This window comes from Lactuca saligna, chromosome 4 (assembly GCF_052625555.1).
Source record: "Lactuca saligna cultivar CGN05327 chromosome 4, ASM5262555v1, whole genome shotgun sequence".
Lineage (NCBI taxonomy): Eukaryota > Viridiplantae > Streptophyta > Magnoliopsida > Asterales > Asteraceae > Lactuca > Lactuca saligna.
The window spans coordinates 306,102,628-306,117,104 of NC_136420.1; positions in this window are offsets into that span (position 1 = coordinate 306,102,628).

Below are 14,477 nucleotides of genomic sequence, written 5' to 3' on the forward strand. Positions count from 1 at the left end.
CCGAAGGGGAGACCAGCACTCAGATATGCTAGTCAGTTTCCGGTCGAAAGGACCGAAGGGGAGACCAACACCAAGATATGCTAGTCAGTATCCGATCGAAAGGACCGAAGGGGAGACCAGCACCCAAATATGCTAGTCAGTATCCGGTCGAGAGGACCGAAGGGGTAGGTCGGGCACCCAGATATGCCTGATAATATTTGTATGTTATATGGTTATTTGTTATGCGGTACGATGGGGGAACTCACTAAGCTTCGTGCTTACGGTTTTGTTAGTTGTTGTTTCAGGTACCTCTTCAGCTAAAGTGAAGGAGCTGGCGCGGTAGCGGCATATCACACACACGCTCTTGTTTTTCCGCACTATGATACATTCTGGGATTTGTACTCTGATATTATTATGATTTACGTTCTGGTTTACAAACGCGAGACATGTTTTATTAAATGCTATGGTCGAATGATATTTTGTTACTAACGTTTTGCAAATCACTTAATTAAAAATGAAATTTTTGGTCCATAATTTTTGGAATGTTACACCGACTTTGACCCGTCAGATTACACGAGCCGATTACCTCTAAACCTGTTCAGTCGAGGTCCGCCTAGTGCCTAGGCGTCGATTAATCGGCCACCTAGGCCGATTTTTACAACACTAATATATATATATATATATATATATATATATATATATATATATATATATATATATATATATATATATATAAGTTAGGTTCATTGAAGAACATTTTTAAACCATAAAACCAACGAACCATATCGACTGTTAGAGAATAATTGATCAATAGTGTAAGAAAGCGTGTACATTTAAAGGTTAGACGCATGAACCAAGATCATATCAAAAAATAAATTTTTTGAGAAAAAATTAGGCAAAATTTTATATCGAAGATATCGTTTTTTCATTAGAGATCCATATTGATATAAAAAATGAAATTTATTTTTTTGAAAAAAAAAAAAACTCACTTCATATTACTATTATTTTATATTTTTTATTTTAATATTTATACTTATTTTTATATAAAAAAAAATAAGATAATTATATCAAAGTCATAAATTTTTTATACGTTTTAAATATATGTTCATATGATTGTAAAAAAAATCGACACTGTGATCTGCATATAATTTTGTTTTTATCATCAGCAATATAAATCTCAATTACTATTTCAAAACTTTTGGCTGGTGGGATAGATTCATAATGTGAACACTTTAATTACTCATAAATTGGTTTTTAAAATTTTCAAATGAATTTATTCACGTTATAAATGCTAGAAACAATATTACACGCATCACAGATTTACAGTATGAATCTCATTCACAATGTAAATCTGATTCACAATTTTGATTTTTTTTAACAATCATATGTGTCTATTTAAAAGCTATCAAAAACTATGAATTTTTTTCTATTTATTTTATTTTTTTCGATAAAAAATAAGCCTAAATATTATTTAAAACAAACAAACAAAAAATGTTGACTATTTTTGGAAATAAAAGTTCATTCTTTTGTATGTCGATATGGGTGTTTAATGAAAGAGTCTTTATATAACACGACGCGACACAATAACGTTTTATGTAACACGAACACAACACGACACGATGTCGTGTTTTTTTTTAACTAACATGAAAACGGACGAATTAAAAAACGACAAACACAACACGACACGAAAAAAATATATCATATACTAAAAACTAGTTTATTTAATGAATACTGTATTAAATATAACACAAAAAACATAACAAACACGATAAAAAAAACTGCTAAATCGTGTCAATTTCGTGTCGAATTTTAAACACGAACAAGACACGACACGACACGACATCGTGTTTTTTACAGTTAACACGCACACGAATTCAAAATTCAGTTTCGTCCTAATTTCGTTTCGTGTCATGTCATAAATTATCACCCTACGAAAGAGGACGAAAAACTAGGAACTGTATATTCGGTTTTTTATTTCTTGATAAAAAAGTTGGCCTATTTTTTTTAAGTGAGTTTTTCCCTTGTTGAACTTTTGTGTGTGTGTGTCTATATATATATATATATATATATATATATATATATATATATATATATATATATATATATATATATATATATATATATATATATATATATATATATATATATTGTAACATTCGGATTTCCAGATACTTTATTTATTCATTATTTTGGAGATTTTGAGAGAGACTCGGCGAGTTAATGTTTAGACTTGCCGAGTAGAGTCACGAATTCCATCTGGGTTAATGACCGGACTCAGCGAGTCCGTGCTGTTTAATGAAGCCCTAATTTCCGGGGATTGAGACCAATTTAAAGGCCATTATGGCCTTCATTTGCGGCTACCAGTTAATAGAGAGAAACCCCAGTGTGTGTGAACGTTTTGAGAGAGAGATCAAGCCATTTTTAATCTTTGTGTGGGTGTTTTTGCAAGAAGAAGGTGGCCAAGGCAAGAGGAAACTGAAGAGGGTGCTAATCTGTGGATTTCAGAGCTTAGGGACTTCATCTTGAGGTAAATATTCGATCCTCTTTCAGTTATGGTGTAAGTTTTAAGAGTTAGGGTTTCTAGCCCCTTTTTGAGTATGATTTGTGAAGCAATTGGTCCCTTCTTGTGTTGAGGCATCGAATCTTGATCTAAAGAGGTCCAGAGACCTTAAATCCTTGATCTTTATGGAGTGACATTGAGGGATATGAGTTTTGGATGGCATGTTGAGGCAATTTCATCAAATAGAGTCATGGGGTCTTTGCATGGGCATCAAGATCCAAACTTTACGTGTTTACTATGATCAAGGAGGGCAGATCTATGGGATAGAGGAACAGATATGACCTTAGGAGGTCATTTCTGATTGAGCATGGCATGAACTCGCCGAGTCCCAAGAAGAGACTCGGCGAGTAGGGCTAGGGTTTCCTGTAAGTCACTCAGTGAGTAACTTGTCGAGTTGGGGGAATGACTCGGTGAGTTAGAGGGGGGTAGAGGACTGGGGTTGAAGGCAGAACTCGCCGAGTTCATAATTGAATTCGACGAGTTGAGTCGGTGTGGCCCCGCGATTCATGCCAGGTGTAACCCGTCAAACAGGGGAAAGCCTAGATGTGTCATGAGAGGCTAGAGAGATAGCGGACACGTGTAGACTCGACGAGTCAGGTCAAAGTTTGACCGTTAAATTTGTTGACTTTTAGGGTTTGGTCAACAATGGGGTCTTTGAGTCAAGAGAGGGGTAAAATGGTCTTTTATCCTTTTAAGGGTGCTAAGAGAGGGTTGATTCTAGTCTCGAGAGTTATATTTATGAGCATATTTACTTTATGTGGTTATGCGGAGGCTAGACTATACTACTACCGAGTCAGGGATTTACCGAGACATCTGAGGTGAGTCTTCTCACTATACTTTACCTAGAGTGGGAACAGAGCTATGTGACAATGTATGTTAGAGTTATGTACCAGTGTATCTACATGTTATTTATGTGTTGTGATTTATTGTGATATGTGATATGCATGATTCAGAATTTATAGATCAGGATTAGTGGGTCCATAGAGTTAGGGCCAGAGGGACCACAAAGAGTTGGGACTGGAGGGTCCCACTAAGACACAATGACCAAAGGGTCAACAGAGTTATAGCCTTGAGTGGCTAATATGTGTTAGAGTGGTATTTTGGGGAAACTCACTAAGCATTTATGCTTACAGTGTTATGTGTTTCAGGTACCAGTGATGATCACGGGAAGGCGTCGACATGATCTGTACACACACCCACCAGAGTTTATTATGATATGATCTTGGGATGTTGTATTTAGATAATATTGTTTTTGAAAGTGATTGTGAATGAATTATTATGTTTTTGAAAAGCAAAAAATTGGTTAATTTTTTACGGTCTTACAAGTTGGTATCAAAGCCTTGGTTTGAGGGATTCAGATGCATCTTCGGGCGTATCTGAACTCAAACTGAGCATTTGAGGATAATTTTGATAATAAAACAAATTTTTAAAGAGTAAAAAGAGTTTTGAGGCAAACAGAGCAGAGTCGTGTGTACGATCATCTAGCGCCCGAACGGTGATTTCCCAAAATACCCTCGCAATAAGTGTTATAAGATATGTTATGCTATGCTATATGATGAGTTATGTTATGCATGCTAGAGTAGACTAGGTATTCTTATTAGGACTAGAGTGGCCTGATATGTGATGCCCTAGTCTAGGGGTTTTTGCTGCTAGAGATACTTGAGAATGTTAGATAGCAGTGAGGGGTTTTATGAGAGATTTGTTAGCGAGTAGCATATGATTAGAGAAAGTAGAGTACTTGGGAGCGAAGGACTGGTGGAAGTTTGTGACGGCGCACTATATGCCTGTTGACCTTGCTGCAGTGACCTAGGAGAGGTTTAATTCCATGTTTCGAGATGAGTACGTTCCACAGGTGGAGAGGGAGCGATTGACATAGGATTTTCTGACCCTCAAGCAGGGTACCGAGTCTGTTACTGTGATTACTCGGATGTTCCATGAGAGGGCGATGTTTTGCCCAGAGCACGTGTCCTCTGAGCAGGCACGTATGAGACGATATTTGAGTGTGTTGAGGAGGGATATATGAGAGTTTGTGGCAATCTCAATGTATCGTACATTTGCCGAGCTTCAGCGCAAATTCCCGGAAGAGGGAGATAGAGTTAGAGACCCATGCTAGGGAGGAGGCTGAGTCTCAGGGTAGGGATCGGTGGCCGACTCAGTCCCAGCCGGTAGCAAAGCGAGCCAAACCCGTTGATTCGAGATCTGGAAGCCATAGGGTCCACACTTGTGGCAAGTGCGGCAAGAGCCGTGATGGGGTGTGCAGAGCAGGGTCTTGCTACAAATGTGGCAAGGAGGGGCATATGGCCAAGGATTTTCCCAAGGTGTTTGCAGTATGTTTTCACTGCAAACAGACCAGACACCGGAAGGCAGAGAGCCCACAGTTACGAGGGACAGCACAGGGAGCGTCTCATGGATCTGCCCCTGCTGCAATGAGAGCTACAGATAGTCGGCCCACGAAGGTCGAGGCACCAAAGGCATGAGGGAGAGCCTTCCATTTGACTGCGGAAGAGGTCCGCACAGCACTCGATGTCGTGGCCGGTATGTATTCTTTCATGTATTTACTTTTATATTTAAGATATTGTGCTTATATTATGATATGCGTAGGTACCTTTCTTATGAGTTATGTACCTGCCTTGGTGTTATTTGACTCGGGTGCGAGTCGGTCTTTTGTATCTTTGGCTTTTACTCAGCACATCAGTATTAGTCGAGAGATGTTAAGTCGGCCTCTGAGAGTTTCCATAGCCATTGAGAGGGCGGTGTATGCCACCAAGGTGATTCGAGGATATGTACTCGAGATTTTTCGGAGTGGAGTTTCCAATTTATTTAGTTCCTATTGTGATAGGGATGTCTGTGTCATCATGGGCATGGACTGGTTAAGCAGATTTGGAGTAGTCATCGACTGCGAGCGACAGCTGGTGATCATACGAGACCCTAGTGGGGGAGTTCTTACGGTGTACGGCGAGGGTACACATCCTGGGTTGGCATTTTGTTCAGCCGCTAGAGTGAGACAGAGTCTAAAGCAGGGCTGTTAGGGATTTGTAGTGTAATTGATGGATACGAGGGTTGATTCAGAGAGACCGAGGTCAGTTGATGAGGTTCCGATAGTGCGTGAGTTCCCGGATGTATTTCTGGAGGAGTTATCGGGTGTGCCTCTCGAGAGGCAGGTTGAGTTCAATATCGATTTGGTTCCGGGGGCTGCGCCTATTGCCAAGGCGCCCTATCGCCTTGCGCCTACAGAGATGCAGGAGTTATCCTTACAGCTTCAGGAGCTGCTGGGGAAGAGGGTTATTCAGCCGAGCAGTTCGCCGTGGGGAGCACCTATCCTTTTTGTTAAGAAAAAGGATGGTTCACACCAGATGTGCATTGATTACAGGGAGTTGAACAAGCTGACGGTCAAGAACCGTTACCCGTTGCCGAGGATCAACGATTTTTTCGATTAGTTACAGGTAGCATCTTGGTTCTCCAAGATCGATTTGAGGTCTGGATATCATCAGGTGAGGGTACGAGATGAGGATATCCAGAAGATAGCGTTCAGGACTCGTTACGCGCATTACGAGTTCGTGGTGATGCCTTTCAGGCTCACCAATTCACCAGCGGTGTTCATGGACCTCGTGAACAGGGTCTGCAGGCCGATGTTGGATCGCTCGGTGATCGTGTTCATCGACAAAATATTGGTGTATTCGAGATATAGAGAGCAGCATGAGGAGCATTTGAGAGAGATCCTCGGAGTTTTGAGATCAGAGGGGCTCTATGCCAAATTCTCCAAGTGTGATTTCTGGTTACGAAAGGTCAAGTTCCTTGGGCACCTCATTAACAAGAAAGGGATATTAGTCGATCCGGCCAAGATCGAGGCAGTGATGGGTTGGGAGGTACCGAGATCAAGGTTTCCTAGGGTTGGTTGGTTATTATCGGAGATTTATCAGGGATTTCTCCAAGATCACCGTGCCCCTCACCAAGTTGACCCAGAAGGGTGTTGCTTTTTCATGGGGCCTAGAGCAGCAGGCCTCCTTCGAGACACTTCGCCAGAGACTATGCAAAGCCCCGGTCTTAGCTCTTACGGAGGGGGTGGAGGACTTCATAGTGTATTGTGACGCGTCGATATCAGGGTTGGGAGCGGTGCTTATGCAAAGGGGGCATGTGATAGCCTATGCATCGAGGCAGCTGAAACCTCATGAGTCGAGGTATCCTACCCATGATATGGAGTTGGGGGCAGTGGTGTTTGCCCTCAAGATCTGATGCCATTATCTGTATGGGGTTCGGTGTACCATATACACTGACCACAAGAGCTTGAAGTACCTGATGGATCAGCCCAACCTAAATATGTTCCAGAGGAGATGGTTGGATGTGGTAAATGATTACGACTGCGAGATCCTGTACCATCCGAGCAAGGCTAATGTTGTAGCCGATGCCCTGAGCCGTAGGACGGAGGGCGCCCCGATGTGAGAGGTTTTCTTGAGATTGATAGTGATGACTCCGGTGTTGGACACCATTCGTGGGTCCCAAGCTGAGGCCGTGAGACCAGAAAACCGTAAGAGAGAACGGGTTATCGGGTAAGTATCAGAGTTCGTTACCGATAGCCAGGGGCTTATGACATTTCAGGGTCGAATTTGGGTACCGTTTGTGGGCGGAACGCGTACCATTTTGATGGAGGAGGCGCATCGATCGAGGTTCTCGATCCATCCCGGGGCCACTAAGATGTATTTGGACCTGAAGAGAGAATATTGGTGGCCTTGTATGAAGAGGGATGTCGCGTGGTTTGCAGAGAGATGCTTGACCTGTCGCAGGGTTAAGGCCGAGCACCAACGTCCACATGGTAAGCTGCAACCATTAGATATTCCCGAGTGGAAGTGGGAAGATATTACCATGGATTTCATCACCAAATTGCCAAGGACTACAAGGGGTGTCGATGCAATTTGGGTGATTGTGGACAGGTTGACGAAGAGCGCTCACTTTCTTGCTATTAGTGAGAGCTCTTCTGCGGAGAGGCTGACAGAGTTGTACGTGAGAGAGGTGGTATCGCGGCATGGAGTACCGGTCTCAATCTTTTCAGATCGAGATGTGCGTTTCACTTTCAGGTTCTGGAAGAAATTTCATGAGGAATTGGGTACGAGGTTGCATTTTAGTACCGCATACCACCCACAGACTGATGGACAGAGAGAGCGGACGATTCAGACGCTCGAGGACATGCTTCGAGCATGTGTATTGGACTTCGGAGGAAGTTGGGACACGTACTTACCCTTGGCTGAGTTTTCCTATGACAACAGCCATCATTCGAGCTTCGGTATGCCACCCTTTGAGCTGTTGTATGGGAGGAGGTGTTGGACCACAATTTGTTGGGGAGAGGTAGGGCAACGTGTGATGGGTAGTACAAAGATTGTGCTTCAGATGACCGAGCAGATTCAGCAGGTCAGACAGAGGTTACTGGTGGCCTAGAGCCGTCAGAAGAGTTATGCGGATAGACGGCGGTCAGAGCTTGAGTTCCAGGTTGGTGACTTCGTACTCCTGAAGGTATCTCCTTGGAAAGGAGTGATCCGGTTCAGGAAGAGGGGCAAGCTGGGGCCCCTTTATATTGGTCCATTCCGAGTGATTGCAAGGGTAGGCCGGGTAGCCTACCGGTTAGAGTTACCTGCAGAGTTGGGACAGATTCATGACACCTTTCACGTATCGCAGCTGAGGAAGTGTATTGTCGACGAGTCAGCAGTGGTACCATTAGAGGATATTCAGGTGGATGCCAGCCTGAACTATGTTGAGAGACCGATTGCGATTAGGGATCGGAAGATCAAGGTTTTGAGGAACAAGGAAGTGCCCCTGGTGCACGTCCAGTGGCAGCATCGGAAAGGGTCCGAGCTGACTTGGGAACTAGAGCGAGAGATGAGTGAGTAATATCCAGAGCTGTTTGTAGAGTAAGACTTCGAGGGCAAAGTCTGATTCTAGTGGGGGAGAGTTGTAACATTCAGATTTCCAGGTACTTTATTTATTCATTATTTTGGAGATTTTGAGAGAGACTCAGCGAGTTAATGCTTAGACTCGCCGAGTTGAGTCGCGAATTCCATCCGGGTTAATTACCAGACTCGGCGAGTCGACTAGTATACTCGGCGAGTTCGTGCTGTTTAAAGAAGCCCTAATTTCCAGGGATTGAGACCTAATTAAAGGCCCTTATGGCCTGTATTTGCGGCTACTAGTTAATAGAGAGAAACCTCAGTGTGTGTGAACGTTTTGAGAGAGAGATGAAGCCATTTTTTATCTTTATGTGGGTGTTTTTGCAAGAAGAAGGTGGCCAAGGCAAGAGGAATCTGAAGAGGGTGGTAATCTATGGATTTCAGAGCTTAGGGACTTCATCTTGAGGTAAATATTCGATCCTCTTTTTGTTATGGTGTAAATTTTGAGAGTTAGGGTTTCTAGCCCCTTTTGAGTATGATTTGTGAAGCAATTGGTCCCTTCTTGTGTTGAGGCTTCGAATCTGGATCTAAAGAGGTCCAGAGACCTTAAATCCTTGATCTTTATGGAGTGAAATTGAGGGATATGAGTTTTGGATGGCATGTTGAGGCCATTTCATCAAATAGAGTCATGGGGTCTTTGCATGGGCATCAAGATCCAAACTTTATGTGTTTACTATGATCAAGGAGGGCAAATCTATGGGTTAAATGAACATATCTGACCTCAGGAGGTGATTTCTGATTCAGCATGGCATGAACTCGCCGAGTCCCAAGAACAGACTCGGCGAGTAGGGCTAGGGTTTCCTGTAAGTCACTCAGTGAGTAACTTGTCGAGTTGGAGGAATGACTCGGTGAGTCAGAGGGGGGTAGAGGACTGGGGTTGAAGGCGGAACTCGTCGAGTTCATAATTGAATTCGACGAGTTGAGTCGGCGTGGCCCCGCGATCCATGCCAGGTGTAACCCATCGAGCAGCGGAAAGGCTCGACGTGTCATGATAGGCTAGAGAGATAGCGAACACATGTAGACTCGCCGAGTCGCCCAAGTGCACTCGACGAGTCAGGGCAAAGTTTGACCGTTGAATTTGTTGACTTTTCGGGTTTGGTCAACAATGGGGTCTTTGAGTCAAGAGAGGGGTAAAATGGTCTTTTACCCTTCTAAGGGTGCTAAGAGAGGGTTGAGTCTAGTCTCGAGAGTTATATTTATGAGCATATTTACTTTATGTGGTTAGGCGGAGGCTAGACTATACTGCTACCGAGTCAGGGATTTACCGATACTTCTGAGGTAAGTCTTCTCACTATACTTTACCTAGAGTGGTAACAGAGCTATGTGATAGTGTATGTTAGAGTTATATGCCAGTATATCTACATGTTATTTATGTGTTGTGATTTATTGTGATATGTGATATGCATGATTCAGAGTTACAGAGCAGGATCAATGGGTCCATAGAGTTAGGGCCAGAGGGCCCACAGAGAGTTGGGACTGGAGGGTCCCACTAAGACACACTGACGAAAGGGTCAACAGAGTTATAGAATTGAGTGGCTAATATGTGTTAGAGTGGTATTTTGGGGAAACTTACTAAGCATTTATGCTTACAGTGTTATGTGTTATGTGTTTCAGGTACCAGTGATGATCGCGGGAATGCGTCGACATGATCTGTACACACACCCACCGGAGTTTATTATGATATGATCTTGGGATTTTGTATTGAGATGTTATTGATACATTGTTTTTGAAAGTGATTATGAGTGAATTATTATGTTTTTGAAAAGCGAAAAATTGGTTAAAATTTTTACGGTGTTACATATATATATATATATATATATATATATATATATATATATATATATATATATATATATTTATACCTTAATAAGCATTTAGCATGTTTTTGCTAAATTTTAAGAGGTACCATCCTTAAAACATCACATACAACAACTTTATGCATAAAACGGTCTTGAAAATGTCAAGAACATCATCCGTTGTTTGACTTGTTCGCCATTTCCTATCCCGTCCAACAAACTCCCCATTATGTTTCCATTTCCTCTGCCCTATAGTGCTATACCTCCACCTCTCGCCTTTGTACTTTTGCATTCACGACAAACTGGCTTGCCGCACACCCTTCAATATGACCACCCGTTTCTTCTCCTACCCTCAACTCTTTCTCCGACTCCATCTCCACACCATTACGTGCAACCCACCACCACTACCACAACCACCACTAAGTTCCACCGGAACCAAGTCAACGGCACCCACTCGAGCGTCGCCATGCCACTCCATTATCATCCTCTGCGTCACTCCAGTATCATCATCCTCCTTCCCGTTTCTTTATCATCGTAATCAATTTTATGGAAAGGGATCGATGTGTGCTTCTTTGATTTCACCGTGAACACAAATAGGTAAATTTGGAATTCTCCTCTCTCTCTCTCTCTCTCTCTCTCTTACAATTGATTGATTCAATAACACAGGTTTTGAATTGGTCTCTGGCTTGATCTTCAGATTGAATTGGTCAAAAATAACTGATATTCCTCAAAGTTCGGCCAATTAAATCGGTAAAAAGAAGTACACGTTATATATGACATCGCAGACCGATCTTCATTACATTAATGGAGATAAGATTGATATGTTGGAAACCTACGTCGACCACCGTATCCCTTGGTCTGCCTTCTCCACCGGTAAATCTTTATAACATTGCAACCCTGCTAGACCCATCTTCTCTATCTTCTTCATTTCAAAATCCTTTGAAACCCTAAGCCTCTTCACGTCTCACCTCTCTGATAATCCCTTGGTTCTCCAAAAACCCTATGCTCCACTGCCACCACCACTTAATTCTGCCGCGTCATCATCCATGTCGAATGGTTTAATAAAAAGAGGGAAAGAAAGATATGACTCTAGAGATCCCTTTTTGCATTGCATCTCTCACTCCCAAACCCTCGAACCAATGTTTCTCATCACTTCTTCGGTGAAACCAATGTTCCTGTAAATCTCTAGAGGTTCAATTTATTCATCTTCTTTGTTTACAAATTTGTGTTTGTATGTGAGATTGTATTTGATTGTTTGTGCATGTATATCATAGTGTTTGTGTGATTGAGTATTTGTTCTAAAAATGAATGATAAGGTGTGTATTAATCGGCTGCAAGTATGAAACTTTTTGGTTTCTTTTTCACTGCAAGATCTTGTAATTTTCAAGGTTATTCTAAGAAACTGGGCAAATTGCAAGGGTTCTATGAGGAAGAAAGTTGATACAAATTTTAGTTTGAAACCATAAATACGGAGAAAAGAGGGCATTTGTTGCTTCACACTTCTAGATAACGTGAAGCATCAAAGGTGATACCAAAATAACAGTAATTGGCCTACTATAATCTTTTCGCAGTGATTAACATCTGTTTTTTTTTTTTTTGGTTTGAACTTTGAAGTATATTAAAACCTAATTTTTATCTAGAAATACAATTTAAATGTGGCCTCATTAAGTTCATGGTCTTATGGTTTTTCTTGATGGTTTATGTTTTTTTCCTGATGTAGTTTGTGGTCTAAATGTTTTTTTTACAGGTCTTCAATGGTGCTTCCCCTTTATACACTTATCATGTTGCTCACCCTTAACATACAACTTGCTTCACATTGTGGTTCAAGTTATATTGTTTGAATCTTGAAGATTTCATTTTTGGATAGCCACCATCAACCATCACTTCCGATAATCAAATCGCTAACCACCGCTTGGTAACCCTCACAACTATCCATATTCACCATGGATCAACACTGGCTCCCTTTTTGTGTAATAGATCCTTTCACCTTTATCTCTACCATGTCTTTTTTTTTTTTTGTTTATTTACTCATTACTTGAAATGTGTAATTTTTTTTTTGTTAAAATCATCAGCAGGAATCAGTTGTTGGGACCTTTGTTCCAGCACAGAACGTCTCTATTGTGCCTCTCCTTCTCATGGCCTTCTATCCAGCATTGGATGCTTCATTGTTTCCTCTTAGCTCTGTGATTTTTCATCATCCTCAGTTCCATTCTCTTTTGTTTATGGAACAAGGTAATTATTCCAATGTTTTGAATATATTGTTCTTTTAGGTATTCAACATACATGAGAATTGCATTGGAATGATGTTGTAAATGGAAAGGACTTCAAGTATGTGTTCTTAGCTTCCAACAGTGCCCTCAAGGGTCAAAGCAACAAAGAAAAATACGAAAAGGCAAGTTGTTGAAGGTCGATGTCCATCACATGAATATTAATTTTACAAAATTTCCATTCCATTACTGATACCGATATCTCATCCATTACCATTACTATTATAGGGATACTTATGTGGCATCATATAAGCTTAAACTAAAGATTTTACAAACAAGGATTTGACAAAGATACAAGTGGTAGTGGCTACATATCTCATTGATAAATTGCACTCGGAGCAGGAAACGAGAAGGTAGTATTGCTATATTTGACGGAATGGAATTCAAGATTCCATTCCACCTTAAATTTAATGTTTGATAGATTTCACATTTATGCTTACAAGATGATGATGAAGCTCATACAGTTGGTTGCTGCACATTGAAAGTAGAAATAGGTGAGCCACAGCCTTCGTATATCCTCAAGGTAAGATTGGTGGGTTAAGCTTGTTTCTAAGACCAGGGTTGCCTCCCTTAGAGTCATATGAGTCCCATAAGCAGTAAAGTTCCAACCTTTGGGGTTCTATTAAGCCCATGCATGAGATATAGTCCTCTTCTTGGAGGTAGAAGATCATTTTGGAAGTTTGAGTTGGTTTGAGCCATATTAAGTCACCAAGTCAGTGACTTTATGGTTTAAGTCGTGAAATAAGACCTGGATCTGAGTTTGTAGCCCTTGGAATGGAGTAGTAAGCACTTAATGAGGAAATGACTTAAAAGAGCACTACGATGAGCGTATGTGCAGGTACGTCCAACGTACTTTTCATTGAGCTGGTACACTAAGCGTACGTTGAGTTACGCCCCGCGTAACGCTGCCAGTTGGGCCTTGAGTATTTGGGCCTCGGTGTGGGCTGCGCCTTAGACTTTGGGTCTTTGGGCCTTAGTGTGTCACACCCCGAAACCGATGGCGGAAACATTCTGAGGCGGAAGACGTCATGTAAAGTATCACAACCAATGTACATAGCAAGCATAGTAAACACAACCATTACATTACATAGGAATATTTACAGTTGTTTGAAAGCAAAGTAATACATGTTTTATCTATACATCAGTATAACAAAAGTAAAGAAGAGACTTCTATATGCTCCATCTTCTCCAAAAGTAACGGGGTACCTGTGTAATGAGAACCTAAGAATACAAGCAGTTTTAAAGATATCAGCATAAAGCTGGTGAGTTCATAAGCGGTTTATTTGTGGTAAAAGAACAAGTTTCCTTTGTTTTTTTGAAAAAATTGTTATCCAAGAAAATCCCATATTTTATTATAAGAGAAGTTTAGTTATCCATTTGTTAAACAGTCTGGTTAAGAGAAGTTAAGTTATCCCAGGAAAAACCCTTATTTTCCTTAAAAGTTGGTGGTTGGTTATCGATTCGGAATGAAGTGTATAAGTATCTACCATACTTGTAGTGTTTAAGTGAAGTTTCCTGAAGCCTGGTTATCCTTGAAAAGTACGTTAGTTTTAACACGTATATAAAACTAATAAGTAGGTAGTAAATTAATTCCTAAGGTCATTAATTTACTAAGGTCTTTATTACTTAAAAGTAAATCTCCATTATCTAAGTTGCGAGTTCTATAACCATGCAATAAACTAGATATGGCAAGAAGAAGGCCAGTAACATTTTATGACTTTTGTCACCCGTAGACCTACTGGTCCCACTGTAGCTAGCAGCAAGGTACAGGGTAGTCAGCCCCGTATAAATCTATACACTCAAGTCACGCTCTCCGTCCAGGAGATTTTGGTTACAGGGGTGGTCCTCCACTCGCGTATCTCTGTGGAGTGTTTCAGAGGACGTGTCTTCAATCTTAAGAATAACGAATTTACAAGTAATAATGCATAAAATCCTATTT